This window comes from Rattus rattus, chromosome 2 (genome assembly GCF_011064425.1).
Source record: "Rattus rattus isolate New Zealand chromosome 2, Rrattus_CSIRO_v1, whole genome shotgun sequence".
NCBI lineage: Eukaryota > Metazoa > Chordata > Mammalia > Rodentia > Muridae > Rattus > Rattus rattus.
In genome coordinates, this window is record NC_046155.1 from 204485821 (window position 1) to 204496395 (window position 10575).

At 38.5% G+C, this 10575-nt stretch overlaps 1 protein-coding gene across 3 annotated transcripts in view; it reads right to left on the reverse strand.

Annotated features, from left to right (window-relative positions):
• Positions 1-10575, reverse strand: part of Trmt11 (tRNA methyltransferase 11 homolog) — a 445416-nt gene that overhangs the window by 267920 nt on the left and 166921 nt on the right. The gene's annotated exons all lie outside the window — the stretch shown is intronic.

The following is a 10575-nucleotide window of genomic DNA, read 5'->3' on the forward strand; positions in this document are numbered from 1 at the left end:
TCAATGACCAGTTTCCATCTTCGGTACCTAGCATGCACTGTGCCATACATCAGAGCAAGAATGAGTTCTAATAAAGGATAAAATATCCTCATGGTATTAGCTGATTCAAAGATAGAGAAATTAGGAAAAGTGCATTGTTTTGGTTTTGTTTCTGTCTACAATGGTTGTAATAAAGTTCATACAAAAGTATCTTTGGGGACATTTTGACTTTAACTGCCTTTAGCTTTGCTAAATACAAAACTACTAAAATGAGGTTGGTATGCCATGGTCTTATTTATAATGTGTTAAAAACTACCTGGAATTTACACATCTATAAAATATCCTCATGTCATTCATGTTCTTCAGAACATAAATTCTAAATAAATATAATAAATCTATCTATGTATGGAGTCACTAGCAAAGGATGGCATTATCTGGAATCAATAGGAGGAGAAGCCCTTGGTCCTGTTAGGCTCATTTCCCCAGTGTAGGGGAATGCCAATGTGTTGAGGTGGGAGTGGGTGGGTGAGCATGGGAGCATCTTCACAGAAACAGGGAGTGTGGAGAGATAGAATGGGAGAGGGGGGGAAAGGGGATAACATTTGAAATGCAAATACATAAAATATCCAAGGAAGGAAGGAAGGAAGGAAGGAAGGAAGGAAGGAAGGAAGGAGGGAGGGAGGGAGGGAAGGAAGGAAGGAAGGAAGGAAGAAAATCTAAGAAAATGTAAGAAAAAAAAAGGAAGAAGCCAAGAGAAAATTTTGAATTGCCAAGGAGTGACAAATAACCAGAAATAACAGGAACTACCATTCATGCAGACACCCAGTTCCCTTTATTCTACCAGGTCAAACACATACAATTACAGTATCTTGGAAGAAAACCTATGCTCTTGTTTTCTTTAAACCAAAATATGAGATAATTTGTAACACTCAGTTCCCAAGGGTGCTGGGTAAAGGCAAGTTGTAGCTAATTTAGAGTTTAAGAAATGGAAGAGCATCCTCTCGAAACTATATAGCACAGTCCCTACACTTTGAAAGGTTCTTAAGCAAATGTTTGCCTTGTCACCATATGTAACTTGGGAAATAAGTTCTGAGGATCATGTGTCTATGTGCTGCCCAATGTAAGTTATTCACACAGTTTCCTCTAGTTGCAAAGCAGGTTACTGTGAAGGTTCTCCAAGTTTCTGCTTGACTTTTATTTGTTATTTACTCTTTAGCAGAGGAACTGGAAACTACCCAGCCTTTGAAACAAGCTTTGTGATATTTTGATGGCATTCTCAAAGGAAATGGTGTGTTAGCACATTTTGGATGTATGCAAAACAATTTAAAAGATGACTTTCTGCTACATTTCCTGAGAGTACATATGTGAGAAAGCCCCAAACAGTCTCAGTGTGGTACAACTGACTCACACTGGCTACATATCGCCTTCTCCAGTATGAGTTCAATGGTATGGAGGAAACATTCTCAGTCTTCTACACAATCCCCATACCCAGATAGTAAAGGAAGGTAGTTTACTTAAGTGTTTGTAGCAGATGTGCAGCTTTGTTACATGTCCCCTAACATTGAGCAGGGGCTATCTTTGATTCTGTTGCCTGCCATTGAATCCTCCTCCCTTACACGGACTGCCTGGTTGGGCGTCAGTGGAAGAAGTGCTTAGCTCTGCTGGGACTAGATGTTCTAGGGTTGGGTGGTACCCAAGAGGGGCTCCCCCTTCTCTGAGGGGAAAGAGAGGGGATAATGAGAGGAGAGACTTATAGGGGCAGGACTGGGAGGAGAGAAAGAGGCTTAAGTGGGATGTTAAGGAAATAAAAATATAAATTATTGAAAAAGAAAGACACATCATGAAAATTAAGTAGGTAGTGATGCCCTTTGCCTGCTAGTAAATCTGGAAAAGTCTGTAATTAAAGTTTTTGAGAGGCATCAATATAAATCAATTTCAATTCTATGGAGACCACCTTGGCTTTTTCTAATTAAGATACTGAGGAATAAATCACTGAATAAAGTGTTAATTGCAGCTGTATATCACATCATAATATTTTTATTGACTATATGGGAATTTCATATGATACACTCCAATCAAGCCTACTTTCCAGTCCTCCCAGGTCTGCAGCCCTCTATGTGGACAAACAAAAAACATACAAGTGGTTTTGTCCATATTCCACTGGAGTATGGTCAAACTCCCGGTGGCCAGTCCCTTAAAGAAAATTGAGTCCCTCCCCCATCCACTCACCAGCCAAAAGCCATCAATTGTGGAGCCCTACCCTTCAGCATCTTTATCACAAGTTTTAAGCATTTTCTTCGATGGCTTTCTGTCTAGGTTGTTACTTTTTGGGGAGGAATCGGGGGTGAGAGTAGGGGTTGTCACAGAAGCCCTTCACGTCCCAACTCTGAGTCTGCAGTCATCAATACAATGCAAAGGTAATGTCCTTACCCTTTTCAGTCAGCAGAAGCATGGGTCATGGATTTCCAGCAGTAGCATAGACCACTGACATCCACATTGTCCTGCATCAGCACAAGCCACAGACCAGCATAGTCTTCAAGGCCAGTACAGTCCACAGACAACGTCACAGCCCTCTGCTGCAGCACATATCAAGGACATCAACAGGCCTGCTAGGGCAACACAGGCCATGGGTGCCAATATGATCCCTTGTGGCAACTTGTCCCATGAACATCAACATGGCTTTAAGTGGCAACACAGACCAGGGATAGCCATATGGTCCCTGGTGGTAATGCATCTTTATTTTTAAAGGCTCTCTCTGTAACTATAACTACAGTTGGCAAAGAGTAGCATAATCTAGGCCCCTTCTGTAAGAGGGCTAGGTGGAAGAGCTATCTGGTTCTCATCTATTTACATCCCCTGGTCCTACGTCCCATTAGGGGATTTACAATGCATTCTGTTATCCTTTCTTCCTAAGTTCTGTAATCTGAAAAATGATAGTAAGTTTAACTGATTGCTTGCCTAATCACAGAATTACTTTAGCTATGAAACAGAACATGGCACGTACCTATAGATGTGTGCAGGATGAACTGAGCACAGGATAAATTCATTTCATGGTGACTTTGTGCACATGAACCAGCAGCCCCACAGTTCACCAGACACAGAGAGTTTGAGGAAGCCAGCAGCAGAACACAGTCCCCTGTGCTCCTCTTTTGTTTGGTCAGTGCCACATCATTCAACATGTGGAGCACTTTTCTGGGCCCAAGTTATATGATTGTGGGAACGTATTATGTTGCTTTTGGTTTGCCCCAAGAGAAAACTTAAACACTCTAATGACACAGCTGAAAACAGGACCTGAATAACAGACTTATAGCAGGACAGCTATGGTTTGCAGCACAGAGAGTAAAGAACTTTCAGAATTAAAATGGTTATCCTTCATTAGATTTCTTCAGAGACATCTATGGGGTAAGAAATCAACAAAGGTTCAGAAAAAAATGGGTGACATTATTTCTTTATAATGTAAGTGGAGTTAATATTGTGATTTGGATTCTCAAAAGGAGTGATTGATCTTGTTAAATTTCCCTGTGAAGTTTTATTCCACACTATATGTTACTATCCTAATGTTACTCATTTGTTCACGAAAGACATGCAAACTCATTGTCAGGTTTCACCTCAATGCTTACATGTGTGTATGAACTCAGTTTCCACAAGTCTATGCTCTCTCAAGTTTGATTATGCAGCAAGAAGAGCAAACTTTATTACTCATCCATTCAAATAATATGTCACTAAATGCTCCGGTAACAACAGCATCATCGTGTATCAGTCCAGATTTCTGGACTTCAGTTTTAGTCCCAGGTACACCTTGAAGTGAATTACCATCCTCGAAGTAATTCTAGAGTGCAGTTCTAGCATGCCTTTCTAATTGTTAGCTAAGAAGCTGTGGAGTGGGTGCAGGACAAATAACCATGTTGTATGGGAGCAGTAACAAATAATTATGTTACTATAATTCTTGGAACAGCATTGTAAAGGAAAAAGTTGTTGTAGAGAAAAGTACAATTAAAGATAGTCCATTTTGGTGATGACTAAATCTCATGTCACATTATCGTTTGGGTACCAAAAAGAGAATGTCTAAAAGACTCGTAGAAAGTTACAATTAGTTTTTGCTTAGCCTGAATAGATAGTCTTAAATTTGAGTTCCTTTGGGATTGAAGAGATGAGGTTGATGAAATATGCTTATTTCCATCTTTTACTGCCTGGAACTGGTTTCCTCTGGACATGGTTCCTCTATTGGAACTGCAGTGAAGTAAGCCTTGAAACCAACAGATATGACCATTGCTAAAACATGAGAGTGTCCTGAAAACTGTCCTGAGAAACAGAACATAATTGGAGCAGGATAGGCTGTGGCAGTAAAACTGCCTAGATAAAGAGAAACCCCAGATTTCAAGTTTTCAAATGGATTGTGGATGCACTCAAACACTTTCAAATAGTGCACTGATGTTAAAGTAAAACAGCCCTAGGTGGGGTAAATAAAAGGTGATTTGGAAAGAGATGCTACTATTTAACTCCAACAGATTATGACTATATTACTGCCATACTGTCCAGCTTCTTAAATGAAGTCAGAAATTTAATTTGTATGTATAATTTAATTTTTAAACAATACAGACTAATTCAATTATTTTTTTTCTGCAGACCAAGTATAGTATCTGCATTGCCAGTTTAGAGCCTCTACTTGGTTCTTCCTTACCAGCCCAGCCAACTGTAGAAACTCCTCCCATCTGAGACTTGCCTACGGTAGCGTATTAGCTGTCATGGCCTCAGGGTACAAATCTCTGATTCTTTCCAATGGACACCATACTCGCTAAAGAAATATTTGTAACTGTGAATGTCTCAGAATAAACACACCACGACTTAATAGAACTAGCCATTTTTCCTTTTATTGCATATTTTTATATTAACTAGAAATTTTTTTAAGTTAAATTAAGCATACAAGCCAAAACTATTCCAACTATACACAAGGTAAGTCTTTGACACAATTTTCCTTCCAGCACTTTATCTTATTATATACAGTTTCAAGAAAGTCAAGAAATGTGCTTCCAGTTTGACTATTACCTGAAAACTCTTTCTAATACAATTTTTTTTAAAGAAAATTAAACAAGAGCTTGGGATATTTTTCACTGGCAACACAGTTCGATAGTGTCCATGTGGTCCTGGGTTCAAGCCTTAGCAACAACAAAACTACAAAACTACAAGAGAAAACACAAAAAATCCCTTGAAGAATTACAGGAGAACACAAACAGGTGAAGGAATTGAACGAAACCATCCAGAATTTAAAAATGGAAAGGGTAACAATAAAGAAAGCACAAAGGGAGACAACCCTGGAGATATCAAACCTAGGGAAGAGATCAGGAGTCATAGAAGCAAGCACCACCAACAGAATACAAGAGATAGAAGAGAGAATCTCAGGGTCAGAAGATACCACAGAAAACATCAACACAACAGTCAAATATAATATAAAATATAAAAAGTTTCTAACCAAAATCATCCAGGAAATTCAAGACATGATGAGAAGATCGAACCTAAGAATAATAGGTTTAGAAAAGAATGAAGACTCCCAACTTAAAGGACCGGTAAATATCTTCAACAAAATTATAGAAGAAAACTTCCCTAACCTAAAGAAAGAGATGCCCATAAACATACGGGAGGCTTACAGAACTCCAAATAGATTGGACCAGAAAAGAATTTCCTCCCGTCACATAATAGTCAAAACACCAAATGGCACAAAACAAAGAAAGAATATTAAAAACAGTAAGTGAAAAAGGTCAAGTAACATATAAAGGCAGACTGATCAGAATTACACCAGACTTTTGACCAGAGACTAAGAAGCCAGAAGAAGATCCTGGGCAGATGTCATACAGACCCTAAGAGAAAACAAATGCCAGCCCAGGGTATTATATTCAGCAAAATTCTCAATTAACATAGATGGAGAAACCAACATATTCCATGACAAAACCAAATTTACACAATATCTTTCTGTAAACCCAGTCCTAAAAAGGATAATAGATGGAAAACTCAAACACAAGGAGGGAAACTATACCCTAGAAAAAGCAAGAAAGTAATCACCTTGCAAGGAAACCAAAACAAGAGAGAAACACAAACATAATTCCAGCTCTAACAACAAAAATAACAGGAAGAAACAATCACTATTCCTTAATATCTCTTAACATCAATGGACTCATTTCCCACAAGAAAAACACATAGACTAACAGACTGGATACGTAAAGAGGACCCAGGATTTTGCTGCATACAGGAAACACACCTTAGAGACAAAGACCAACAGTACTTGAGAGTAAAAGGCTGGAAAACAAATTTCCAAGCAAATGGTTTGAAGAAAAAAGGTGGAGTTGCCATGGTAATATCAAATAAAATAGACATTCAACCAAAAATCATCAAAAAAGATAAGGAAAGACACTTCATATTCATCAATGGAAAATTCCACCAAGATGAACTCTCAATCCTAAATATCTATGTTCCAAATGCAAGGGCACCCACATTCGTAAAAGAAACCTTACTAAAGCTCACAGCACACATTGCACCTCACAAAATAATAACAGGAGATTTCAGCACCCCACTCTTATCAGTGGCTAGATCATGGAAACAGAAATTAAACAGAGACATACAGAAACAAACAGAAGTTGTCAACCACATGGACTTAACATATATTTATAGAACATTTCATCCTAAAACAAAAGAATATACCTTCTTCTCAGCACTTCATGGTACTTTCTCCAAAATTGAGCATATAATTGTTTACAAAAACAGGCCCCAATAGATACAAGGAGATTGAAATAACCCCATGCATACTATAAGATCACCAAAGACTAAGGCTGGTTTTCAATAAGAACAAAAACAACAGAAAGCCACATATACATGGAAGTTAAACAAGGCTCTACTCAATGACAAATTGGTCAAGGAAGAAATCAAGAAAGAAATTAGAGACTGTGTAGAATTTAATGAAAATGAAGGTAAAACATACCCAAACTTATGAGACACAATGAAAGCAGTGTTACGGGGAAAACTCATAGCTCTGAGTGCATCCAAACAGAAACAGGAGAAAGCATATATCAGCAGCTTAACAGAATACCTAAAAGTTCTAGAACAAAAAGAAGCAAATACACCCAAGAGTAGAAGGCAGGAAATAATCACTCAGGGCTGAAATCAACCAAATAGAAACAAAAAGGACCATACAAAGAATCAACACAGTTCTTTGAGACAATCAACAAGATAGATAAACCCTCAGCCAGACTAACCAGAGGGCACAGAGATTGTGTCCAAATTAACAAAATCAGAAATGAAAAGGGAGACATAACAACAGAATCTGAGGAAATTCAAAAAGTCATCAGCTCCTACTACAAAAGCCTTTATTCAACACAACTGGAAAATCTGGAGGAAATGGACAATTTTCTAGATAAATACCAGGTACCAAAGCTAAATCAGGATTAGATAAACCATCTAAACAATCCCATATCTCCTAAAGAAATACAAGTAGTTATTTAAAGTCTCCCAACCGCCTAGGAAGAAAAGGAAATTTTCTGAAGATCCTAAGGCTGCTGCTAGCTGCACAAAGAGCAGCACAAAGAAAAAGAAAAAGTTCCAGAAGGTGTAGGGGGAGGATTAGAATGGAGCTGCTTGGTGGGAGGGGCATACCTTATGGTGGCAGCTCCTTCTGCCCATGTTAAATCCGAATAAAAACACAAAACCAGAAAAAAAATAAAAGTCACCCAACGAAAAAGAGCCCAGGACTAGATGGGTTTAGTGCAGAATTCTATCAGACCTTCATGGAAGACCTCATACCAATACCGTCCAAATTATTCCACAAAATACTAACAGACAGAGCACTACCCAATTCCTTCTATGCAGACAAAGTTACACTCATACCTAAACCACACAAAGACTCCACAAAGAAAGAGAACTTCAGACCAATTTTCTTTATGAATGTCAATGCAAAAATACTCAATAAAGTTCTTGCCAACCGAATCCAAGAACACATCAAAAAGATCATCCACCATGATCAAGTAGGCTTCACCACAGGGATGCAGGGAGGGTTCAATATACGGAAAACCATCAACATAATCCACTATATGAACAAACTCAAAGAAAAAAAAAAGTCCATACCTGAACATAGTAAAAGCAATATACAGCAAACCAGTAGCCAACATTATAGTAAATGAAGAGAAACTTTAAGAAATCTGATTAAATCAGGAACTAGACAAGGCTGCCCACTCTCTCCCTACTTATTCAATATAGTACTCAAAGTCCTATCCAGAGCAATCAAACAACAAAAGAAGGTCAAAGGGATACGATTTGGAAAGAAGTAAAAATATCACTATTTGACGATGGTATGATAGTATACTTAAGTGACCCCAAAAGTCCCACCAGAGAACTACTAAGTCTGGTAAATAACTTCAGGAAAATGACTAGATAGAAAATGAACTCAAACAAATTAGTAGCCTTCCTCTACTCAAAGGATAAACAAGCAGAGAAAGAAATTAGGGAAATGACACCATTCATAATAGTCACAAAAAACATAAAATACCTCGGTGTGACTCTAACCAAGCAAGTGAAAGATCTCTATGACAAGAACTTCAAGTCTCTGAAGAAATTGAAGGTCTCAGAAGATGGGAAGACTTCCCATGCTCATGGATTAGCATGATTAATATACTAAAAATGGCCATTTTACCAAAAGCAATCTATCTATATATTCAATGAAATCCTCATCAAAATTCCAAATCAATCTTCATAGAGTTAAAAAAAAAGCAATTTACAAATTCATTTGCAATAACAAAAAACACAGGATAGCGAAAACTTATCCTTAAAAATAAAGAACTTCTGTGGGAATCAACATCCATAACCTCAAGCAGTATTACAGAGTAACAGTGATAAAAACTGTATTTTTTTTTTTTTGTACAGAGACAGGAAGGTAGATGAATGGAATACAATTGAAGAACCAGAAATGAACACATATACCTATGGTCACTTGACCTTTGACAAAGGAGTTAAGATCATCTAGTGTTAAAAGATAGCATTTTCAACAAATAGTGCTGGTTCAACTGGAGGTCAGCATGTAGAAGAGTGCAAATCAATCCATTCTTATAGACCTGTTCAAAGCTTAAGTCCAAGCGGGCCATGGACCTTCACATCAAACCAGATACAATCAAACTATTAGAAGAAAAAGTGGGGAAGTGTCTCAATCACATGGGCACTGAGGAAAATTTCCTAAACAAAACAACAATGGCTTATGCTCTAAGATCAAGAATCAACAAATGGGACCTCATAAAACTGCAAAGCTTCTGTAAAGCCAAGGACACTGTCATTAAGAAAAAAACGGCAACCAACAGATTGGGAAGACATTTACCAATTTTACATCTGATAGAGGGCTAATATCCAAAATATACAAAGAACTCCAGAAGTTAGGTTCCAGAGTCCCAAAAACCCTATTAAAAATGGGGTACAGAGCTAAACAGAATTCTTAGCTGAGCGATATCGAATGGCTGAGAAGTACCTAAAGAAATGTTCAATATCCTTAGTCATCAGGAAAATGCAAATCAAAACAACCCTGAGATTCCACCTCACACCAGGCAGAATGGCTAAGATCAACAACTCACATGACACCAGATGCTGGCAAGGGGGTGTAGAAAGAGGAACACTTCTCCATTGTAGGTAGGATTGCAAACTGGTACAACCACTCTGGAAATCCGTCTGGAGATTTCTCAAAAAACTGGCCATTGCACTACCTGAGGACCCAGCTATTCCTCTCCTGGGCATATACCCAAATGATGCTCCAACATACAACAAAGACACATGATCCACTATGTTCATAGCAGCCTTATTTATAATAGCCAGGAGCTGGAAAGAACCCAGATGCTCTTCAACAGAGGAATGGATTAAAAAAAATGTGGTACATTTATACAATAGAGTACTACTCAGCTATCAAAAACAATGACTTCATGAAATTCATAGGCAAATGGATCAAACTAGAAAATATCCTGAGTGAAGTAACCCAATCACAGAAAAATACACATGGCATACAGTCACTGTTAAGTGAATATTAGCCCCAAACCTTGAATTACCCAAGATGCAATCCAGCGAACACAGTCCATATATATACAGCCACAAAAACTAGATATGATTGATTAAGTCAAGAAGTGCATGCTGACAGGGGCCTGATATAGCTGTCTCCTGAGAGGCACACCCCAAGCATGACAAATATAGAAGCGAATGCTAGCAGTAAACCATTGAACTGAGAATGGGGTCCCTGACAGAGGAATTAGAGAAAGGAGTGAAAGAGCTATAGGGGCTTGCAACCCCATAAGAACAACAATGCCAACCAACCAGAGCTTCCAGGGACTAAACCACTACCCAAAGACCATACATGGACAGACTCATGGCTCCAACTTCATATGTAGCAGAGGATGAACTTGTTGGGCACCAACTAGAGGAGAAGCCCTTGGTCCTTCCTAGGCTGGACCCTCCAGTTAGCTGAATGTCAGAGTGGAGAGGCATGAAAGGGGTGGTTGGGAAGGGGGAACACCCTCATACAAGAAGGGGAGGGGTATGAGATAGGGGGCTTATGTCTGGAAAACTGGGAAAGAGAATAATGTT